Below are 10,134 nucleotides of genomic sequence, written 5' to 3'. Positions count from 1 at the left end.
TTTGATTTTGCTGTTCTTCCTTTATTTGGTCCATGGCTTCTTGCAATTTAGTAACAGATGCTTCAAGATGTTCCCAGTATTCAAATTGAGGGAGTTCTGGTAGGAATTCTTGCGCCCTCCTCTTGATGGGATCATCCTGCACGTGTTGTTTTTCCATTGTGATTTTAGTGATTGGCTGCTCCACTGAGATATACTCTGTTATTCCCATCTTTACTCCAGCATCTTTGCAGAGCATAGAGATTAGGCTTGGATAAGCCAACCTGGCATCCTTGGAGTTCTTGTTTGCAAGTATGTAGAATTCAGATGGGATCAGTTGATGAACTTCTACTTCTTTTCCCAACATAATGCAATGGATCATCACTGCTCTTTTAACATTGACTTCAGAACGGTTGCTGGTGGGCAATATAGAATGCTCAATGAAGTCCAGCCATCCTCTGGCGACTGGTTTGAGATCTTCTCTCTTGAGTTGATTTGGGACACCCTTCGTGCTGGTGGTCCACCTGGCTCCAGGGATGCATATATCCTCTAGAATCTTATCCAGGCCCTTGTTTGTTCTCATCATTCTCCTATTGAAGGAGTCTGGGTCATCTTTCAGCTGAGGTAGCTTAAAGATCTCCCTGATTTTGTCAGGGTGAATGTGAACAATCTTTCCTCTGACCACAGTCCTATAGTCATAGAGGGCAGTTTCAGATATTCTCTTCCTGTCTGTTTGCCATAGATTAGCGTAGAATTCCTGAACCATATTCCTTCCCACTTTCGTTTCAGGATTAGCCAGGACTTCCCAGTTCCCATTTCGAATCTGCTCTTGGATCTCCGGATATTCATCTTCTTTCAGATCAAACTTGACTTCCGGGATCACTGATCTTAGACCCATTATTTTGTAGTAATGGTCTGAATGTTCTTTGGTTAAGATCCTCCCTTGATTCCAAAGTGGTTTTGGAACACTCTCTTTCTTGCCTCTTGGAGTGGGTTGTTTTTCTTTAGGAGCCATGATCTTAGTGGGTATGGTTTAGTGATCACGGATAAACACACCAAATTTAGAGGTTTGCTTGTCCTCAAGCAAAAGAAAAGAAAGGAGAGGGATAGAAGGAGAGCTAGTGTCGAATGGTGGATTTGAGGAGGGAGGCCGAATGTGTTTTTTAAAAAGGGAGGGGGTGGGTTTTCTAAAATAAAGAGAAAGATAAGATAGAAGATATGATTTAAAAAGAAATAAGTATGATAAGAAAAGATATAATTTAAAATTGAAAAGATATGAAAGATATTTGAAAAAGATAAATCTGGATTTTGAAAAAGATAATGTGGAGATTTGAAAAAGATATTGATTAGTTGAAAAGATTTTAGAATGAAAAGAGATAGATTTGTTTTGAAAATTTTGAAAAAGAGTTGAATTGGATTGAAAAGGGGAATTTGTGTTTATGGATTAAGATACATTTGATATTTTTAAAGTAGGGTTTTTAGAAATTAGGGATTTTAGAAATCAGGGTTTGTAACATGTTTATGCAAGAAATCATGAATTGAAACATGAAAATTAAAATTAAAATGAAAAATATGAAGTAAAAACGAATTTACCTCCTCCCCACCATCCTGGTGTTTGAACGCCCAAATGCTGCTTCTCCTGGGCGTTCAACGCCCAGCTGTTGCTTCTTTCTGGCGTTGAACGCCAGGAACTCCTTTGTCACTGGGAGTTTTTCTGAACGCCCAGGACGCTGTAAATCTGGCGTTAAACGCCCAGAAGGAGCTTCTTTCTGGCGTTTAACGCCCAGATGGCTATCCTTACTGGCGTTCAACGCCTAGTGGATGCTTCTTTTGGGCGTTGAACGCCCAAAACAGACTTTTACTGGCGTTTTCTTGCCAGTGAGCTCTTTTTCTCTATTTTGTGTGCTAAATCCTTCTGTAACCCTGTGAACTTATACAATTGATTCTTTACCTTAGTATCAATGAACTTTATATAAACAAATAAAATCAAGAATAGGGCAAAATGCTTAGAGGAAGTGATGCCAATGGCTGGGTTGCCTCCCAGCAAGCGCTTCTTTATTGTCTTTAGCTGGACCTTGCTGAGCTTTTTAATCTAGCGTCAGCCTTGAGCATTCTTGCTCAACATTACCTTCAAGATAATGCTTGATTCTCTGTCCATTGACAATGAACTTCCTATCAGAGTCAATGTCTTGAAGCTCCAAATAACCATATGGTGATACACTTGTAATCACATATGGTCCCCTCCACCGGGACTTCAGTTTCCCGGGGAATAGCCTGAGCCTAGAGTTAAACAACAGAACCTTTTGTCCTGATTCAAAGATTCTAGAAGATAGCTTTCTGTCATGCCATCTTTTTTATTTCTCTTTATAGAGCTTGGCATTTTCGAAAGCAGTGAATCTGAATTCCTCTAGCTCATTCAGCTGGAGCAATCTCTTTTCTCCAGCTAGTTTGACATCAAAGTTTAGGAATCTGGTTGCCCAGTAGGCCTTATGTTCCAGTTCCACGGGCAGGTAACAAGCCTTACCATACACAAGTTGGTACGGAGAGGTCCCTATAGGAGTCTTGAATGCTGTTCTGTAAGCCCACAGAGCATCATCCAAGCTTCGTGCCCAATCCTTTCTACGGGTACTTACAGTCCGTTCCAGGATTCTTTTCAGTTCTCTGTTAGAAACTTCAGCTTGCCCATTTATCTGTGGATGATATAGAGTCGCCACCTTGTGGCGAATCCCATACCGGACCATGGCGGAGTAAAGCTGTTTGTTACAGAAGTGAGTGCCCCCATCACTGATTAGTACCCTAGGGACACCAAATCTGCTGAATATATGTTTCTGGAGGAACTTCAGTACTGTTTTAGTATCATTGGTGGGTGTGGCAATAGCCTCTACCCATTTTGATACATAGTCAACTGCCACCAGAATATAAGTGTTTGAGTATGATGGTGGGAAAGGCCCCATGAAATCAATTCCTCATACATCAAATAACTCAATCTCCAAGATTCCTTGTTGAGGCATGGCGTAACTATGAGGCAAATTACCAGCTCTCTGGCAACTGTCACAGTTACGTACAAACTCTCGGGAATCTCTGTAGAGTGTAGGCCAGTAGAAACCACATTGGAGGACCTTGGTGGCTGTTCGCTCACCTCCGAAATGGCCTCCATATTGTGATCCATGGCAATGCCATAGGATCCTCTGTGCTTCTTCTCTAGGCACACACCTACGTATTATTCCATCTGCACATCTCTTAAAGAGATAGGGTTCATCCCACAAGTAGTACTTTGCATCAGAAATTAATTTTTTTCTTTTGTTGCCTGCTGTATGCCTTGGGTATGAACTTTGCAGCTTTATAGTTTGCAATGTCTGCAAACCATGGTGTTTCCTGAATGGCGAACAAATGCTCATCCGGAAAGGTTTCAGAGATCTCAATAGAGGGGGAGGACGCCCCTTCCACTGGTTCTATCCGGGACAGATGATCAGCCACTTGGTTCTCTGTCCCTTTTCTGTCTCTTATTTCTATATCAAACTCTTGTAGAAGCAACATCCATTTTATGAGCCTGGGTTTTGAATCCTGCTTTGTGAGTAGATATTTAAGAGCAGCATGGTCAGTGTACACAATCACTTTTGATCCTACTAAGTATGATCTAAACTTGTCAATGGCATAGACCACTGCAAGCAATTTCTTTTCTGTGGTTGTGTAATTTTTCTGGGCATCATTTAAAACACGGCTAGCATAATAAATGACATGGAGAAGTTTGTCATGCCTCTGCCCCAGTACTGCACCAATGGCATGATCACTGGCATCACACATTAATTCAAATGGCAATGTCCAGTCTGGTGCAGAGATAACTGGTGCTGTGACCAGCTTAGCTTTCAGAGTTTCAAACGCCTGCAGGCACTCTGTGTCAAACACAAATGGCGTGTCAGCAGCTAGCAGGTTGCTTAGAGGTTTTGCAATTTTTGAAAAATCCTTTATAAACCTCCTGTAGAATCCTGCATGCCCCAGAAAGCTTCTGATTGCCTTAACATTGGCAGGTGGTGGTAATTTTTCAATTACCTCTATTTTAGCTTGATCTACCTCTATTCCCTTGTTTGAAATTTTATGCCCAAGGACAATCCCTTCAGTCACCATGAAGTGACATTTTTCCCAATTTAAAACTAGGTTGGTCTCTTGGCATCTTTTCAGAACAAGTGCTAAATGGTCAAGGCAGGAGCTGAATGAGTCTCCATATACTGAGAAGTCATCCATAAAGACTTCTAGAAATTTTTCCACCATATCAGAGAAAATAGAAAGCATGCATCTCTGAAAGGTTGCAGGCGCATTCCATAGCCCAAATGGCATCCTTCTGTAAACAAATACTCCAGATGGACATGTGAATACTGTTCTCTTGATCTTGGGGATCTACTATAATTTGGTTGTAGCCTGAATAGCCATCCAAAAAGCAGTAATAATCATGACCTGCTAGTCTCTCTAGCATCTGGTCTATGAATGGTAAAGGAAAGTGATCCTTTCTGGTGGCTGTATTGAGCCTTCTGTAGTCAATACACATGCGCCACCCTGTAACTGTTCTTGTAGGAACCAGTTCATTTTTTCCATTATGAATCACTGTCATGCCTCCCTTTTTTGGGACGACTTGGACAGGGCTCACCCAGGGGCTATCAGAAATAGGATAAATAATCCCAGCCTCCAGTAGTTTGGTGACCTCTTTCTGCACCACTTCCTTCATGGCTGGATTTAGCTGCCTCTGTGGTTGAACCACTGGCTTAGCATCATCCTCCAATAGGATCTTGTGCATGCATCTAGCTGGGCTTATGCCCTTAAGGTCACCTATGGACCACCCAAGAGCTGTCTTGTGTGTCCTTAGCACTTGAATCAGTGCTTCCTCTTCCTGTGGATTTAAAGCAGAGCTTATGATCACTGGAAAAGTGTCACCTCCTCCCAGAAATGCATATTTCAGGGATGGTGGTAATGGTTTGAGCTCGGGTTTAGGAGGTTTTTCCTCTTCCTGAGGAAATTTCAGAGGCTCTTTCAATTCCTCTGAATCCTCTAGATCAGGCGGAACATCTTTAAAGATATCTTCCAACTCTGATTCGAGACTCGCAGCCATGTTGATCTCCTCCACCAGAGAGTCAATAAGATCAACTTTCATGCAGTCTTTTGGTGTGTCTGGATGCTGCATGGCATTGACAGCATTCAACTTAAACTCATCCTCATTGACTCTCAGAGTTATTTCCCCCTGTTGAGCATCAATGAGAGTTCGTCCAATTGCTAGGAAGGGTCTTCCTAGAATGAGAGTAGCACTCTTGTGCTCCTCCATTTCCAGCACTACAATGTCAGTAGGAAAGGCGAATGGCCCAACCCTGACAATCATGTCTTCAATCACGCCTGATGGGTATTTAATGGAGCCATCAGCAAGTTGGAGACATATCCGGGTTAGTTTAACTTCTTCAGTTAAACCAAGCTTTCTGATAGTGGATGCAGGTATTAGGTTGATGCTTGTCCCAAGATCGCATAAAGCTGTCCTGGTACAATTTCCCTCTAATGTGCATGGTATCAGAAAGCTTTCGGGATCTTTAAGCTTTTCAGGAAAGCTTTTCAGAATGAATGCACTGCATTCTTCAGTGAGAAGAACTCTCTCAATTTCTCTCCAATCCTTCTTATGACTCAAGATCTCTTTCATGAACTTGGCGTAAGAAGGTATTTGCTCAAGTGCTTCTGCAAACGGAATCTTTATTTCAAGAGTCCTGAGATAATCTGCAAAGCGAGTAAATTGCTTATCCTGCTCCTCTTGGCGGAGTTTTTGAGGATAAGGTATCTTGGCTTTATATTCCTCAACTTTGGTTGCTGTAGGTTTATTTCCTACAGAAGTGGTTGAAGAAGCCTTTTTAGATGGGTTGTCATCAGCACTTGTGTGTGTCTGATCCCTCACTGGCAATTGAGTGCCAGAACTGTGCTTCTTTTGGGCGTTCAACGCCAGTTCCTTGCTTGTTTCTAGCGTTGAACGCCAGTCCTGAGCATGGTCTGGGCGTTCAGCGCCAGCCTTCCACCCAATTTCTGGCGTTTTAACGCCATAATTATTTTTCCCCAGGCTCTTACTATCCTCAGATGGATTTTGGGTGGTTTGCTCATTTCTTGGCTTCCTGCTACCTTGAGGTGGGGTATTTAATGTTTTTCCACTTCTTAATTGAACTGCTTGGCATTCTTCTGTTATTTGTTTTTACAGCTACTGCTTTGTTTGCTTCAATTGTTCTTCCATATTTATATTAGCCATCCTTGTCTCTTGTAGTCTATCTTTAAATTCGGCTAACTGCTGTGTTAGAAAGTCCAATTGCTGATTGAATTCAGTAGCTTGTTCAGCAGGACTGGGTTCAGTAGTCACTGTTTTAGCCTCTTCTTTCATGGAAGGTTCGCTGCTTAGGTACAGATGCTGATTTCTAGCAACTGTATCAATGAGCTCTTGAGCTTTTTCAATTGTCTTTCTCATGTGGATAGATCCACCAGCTGTGTAATCTAGAGAGATCTGAGCTCTTTCTGTAAGCCCATAATAGAAGATGTCTAACTGAACCCACTCCGAAAACATTTCAGAGGGGCATTTTCTTAGCATCTCTCTGTATCTCTCCCAGGCATCATAAAGAGATTCATTATCTCCTTGTTTAAAGCCTTGGATGTCCAGCCTTAGCTGTGTCATCCGTTTTGGAGGAAAGTATTGATTCAGAAATTTTTCTGTCAGCTGTTTCCATGTCTTTATGCTAGCCTTAGGTTGGTTATTTAACCACCTCTTAGCTTGGTCTTTTACAGCAAATTGAAACAGTAATAATCTGTAGACATCCTGATCTACTTCTTTATCATGTACTGTGTCAGCAATTTGTAAAAACTGTGCCAGAAACTCTGTAGGTTCTTCCTGTGGAAGACCGGAATACTGGCAACTTTGCTGCACCATGATAATGAGCTGAGGATTCAACTCAAAGCTACTGACTCCAATGGAGGGTATACAGATACTACTCCCATATGAAGCAGTAGAGGGGTTAGCATATGACCCCAGAGTCCTTCTGGACTGTTCATTTCCACTTAGATCCATGATGGAAAAAGGGTGATGATGTAAAATAGAAAAAAATATTTTTATTTATTTAATTATTTATTTATTTCGAAAATAAAATAAAATAAAATAAATAAAAATGGGTGAAGATTTTCGAAAAATGAAGGGAGAGAGTTAAAAAAATGGTTAGGAAGTTTTGAAAAAGATATGATTTGAAAAAGATTTTGAATTTTGAAATAAAAATCTGAATTTTAAAAGTAAATTTCGAAAATTTGCTTTAAAATAGAGAGAAAAGATATTTTTGAATTTAAAGAGGAAAGAGAAAAACAATAAGATAGCACAAGATTTAAAATTCTTAGATCTAATGCTCCTTGTTTTCGAAAATTTTGGAGGGAAAACACCAAGGAACACAAAATTTAAAAATTTTAAGATCAAGACACAAGGAAAACTCAAGAACACTTTGAAGACTCACAAGAACACAAGAACATGAAGAAAGAACACCAAACTTAAAATTTTTAGAAAACCAAACTAAAATTTTCGAAAATTATAAAAAGATTAACAAGAAAACACCAAACTTAAAGTTTGGCACAAGATTAAATCAAGAAAAATTATTTTTGAAAAAATTTTTAATAGAACCGGTGCCCAATCATCAATAAACATAAACCAATGCTCTAGCCAATTGAGCTATAAATGTAACACTTATTTTGAAGAGGTATATTTTCACTAACTAAAAATAAATTCCTTTTTGAAGACTAATGCTTTGGAAAAACACAAGAAAAACAAGAAAAGACACAGAACAAGAAAAACTAAAAATCAAACAAGACAAATAAACAAGAACAACTTGAAGATCAAAGAAAGAACAATGAACACAATTTTCGAAAATTTTAAAAGAAAATAAAAAAACATGCAATTGACACCAAACTTAAAATATGAAACTAAACTCAAATAGACAAACTCAATTATAAATAAAAAATAAAATTTTGAAAAAAAAATTTTGAAAGAAAAAAAATAAGGATTCTAAAATTTTAACAAGAACAATAACAGAAGACTCTAAACCAAAAAAAAAAGAAAAATTTTTGCTAATCTAAGCAACAAGATTCACCGTCAGTTGTTCAAACTCAAACAATCCCCGGCAACGGCGCCAAAAACTTGATACATGCGAAATTGTTACTCCGAGGTTGTAAAATATGTTGTTCGTTCTCTCCCCGGCAACGGCGCCAAAAACTTGGTGCACAAAATTGGAAATCACAATTCTTCACAAATTCGCACAACTAACCAGCAAGTGCACTGGGTCGTCCAAGTAATACCTTACATGAGTAAGGGTCGATCCCACGGAGATTGTTGGCTTGAAGCAAGCTATGGTTATCTTGTAACTCTTAGTCAGGATATAATATCAATAATAATTTTTAGTTTGAATTGTAAAAAAGTAAAAGGGCAGAACACAAATAATACTTGTTATGCAGTAACGGAGAATATGTTGGAGTTTTGGAGATGCTTTGTCCTTTGAATCTCTGCTTTCTCCCTATCTTCTTCTTCACGCATGCACGTTCCTCCTATGGCAAGCTTTATGTTGGTGGATCACCGTTGTCAATGGCTACCATCCGTCCTCTCAGTGAAAAGGGTCCAGGTGCGCTGTCATCGCACGGCTAATCATCTGTAGGTTCTCAATCATACCGGAATAGGATTTACTATCCTTTTGCGTTGTCACTACGCCCAGCACTCGCGAGTTTGAAGCGCGTTACAGTCATCCAATCCCTGAATCCTACTTAGAATACCACAGACAAGGTTTAGACTTTTCGGATTCTCAAGGATGCTGCCAATGGATTCTAGCTTATACCACGAAGATTCTGATTAAGGAATCCAAGAGATATTCATTCAATCTAATGTAGAACGGAGGTGGTTGTCAGATACGCGTTCATAGTTTGAGAATGGTGATGAGTGTCACGGATCATCACATCCATCATATTGAAATGCGAATGAACATCTTAGATAGAAACAAGCGTGTTTGAATAGAAAACAGAAATACTTGCATTAATTCATCGAGACACAGCAGAGCTCCTCACCCCCAACAATGGGGTTTAGAGACTCATGCCGTCAAAGAGTACAAATTTCAGATCTAAAATGTCATGAGATACAAAATAAATCTCTAAAAATTGTTTAAATACTAAACTAGTAACCTAGGTTTACAGAAAATGAGTAAGCTATGATAGATAGTGCAGAAATCCACTTCTGGGGCCCACTTGGTGTGTGCTGGGGCTGAGACTTAGGCTTCCCACGTGTCTGGGCTGTTTTGGGCGTTCAACGCCAGGTTGTAACCTGTTTCTGGTGTTGAACTCCAACTTGTAACTTGTTTCTGGCGCTGGACGCCAGACTGCAACATGGAACTGGCGTTGAACGCCAGTTTACGTCGTCTATCCTTGAGCAAAGTATGGACTATTATATATTGCTGGAAAGCCCTGGATGTCTATTTTCCAACGCAATTAGAAGTGCGCCATTTGGACTCCTGAGCTCCAGAAATTCCATTCCGAGTGTAGAGAGGTCAGAATCCAATAGCATCAGCAGTCCTTTTTCAGCCTGAATCATATTTTTGCTCAGCTCCCTCAATTTCAGCCAGAAAATACCTGAAATTACAGAAAAATACACAAACTCATAGTAAAGTTCAGAAATATGAATTTTGCCTAGAAACTAATAAAAATAAACTAAAAACTAACTAAAACATACTAAAAACTATATGAAATTAACCCCAAAAAGCGTATAAAATATCCGCTCATCAACACACAACTACATGAAACATTGGTTTTCAAGTTACAACAATTGCTACACCAGTATAATTTTTTTCTCCATGTGTTTCGCCAGCTTGCACAACGGTCAGATGTACATGAATGTAGTTTGGTCATTAGAGAGCGACCTGCTAATCAGCCACAATATAGTCTTCCAACTGCGTCGCAGGTAGCAGCTATAATTATTGGTGATGACGTTGAAACAATGATTCGTGGGCGAGATATTAAGGTGCAAACTCATACTGGTAGCCTACGAAGGATTCAGGAATTTGTTGGCTATTACGATCCACTACAATATCCTCTTCTTTTTCCATTTGGAACTCATGGATGGAATATCAATACTCGAAG

The sequence above is a fragment of the Arachis ipaensis genome, chromosome B10, assembly GCF_059453495.1.
Source record: "Arachis ipaensis isolate K30076 ecotype BB chromosome B10, ASM5945349v1, whole genome shotgun sequence".
NCBI lineage: Eukaryota > Viridiplantae > Streptophyta > Magnoliopsida > Fabales > Fabaceae > Arachis > Arachis ipaensis.
The sequence above is the reverse complement of the archived record's forward strand: the minus strand, read 5'-3'. Positions refer to the sequence as shown.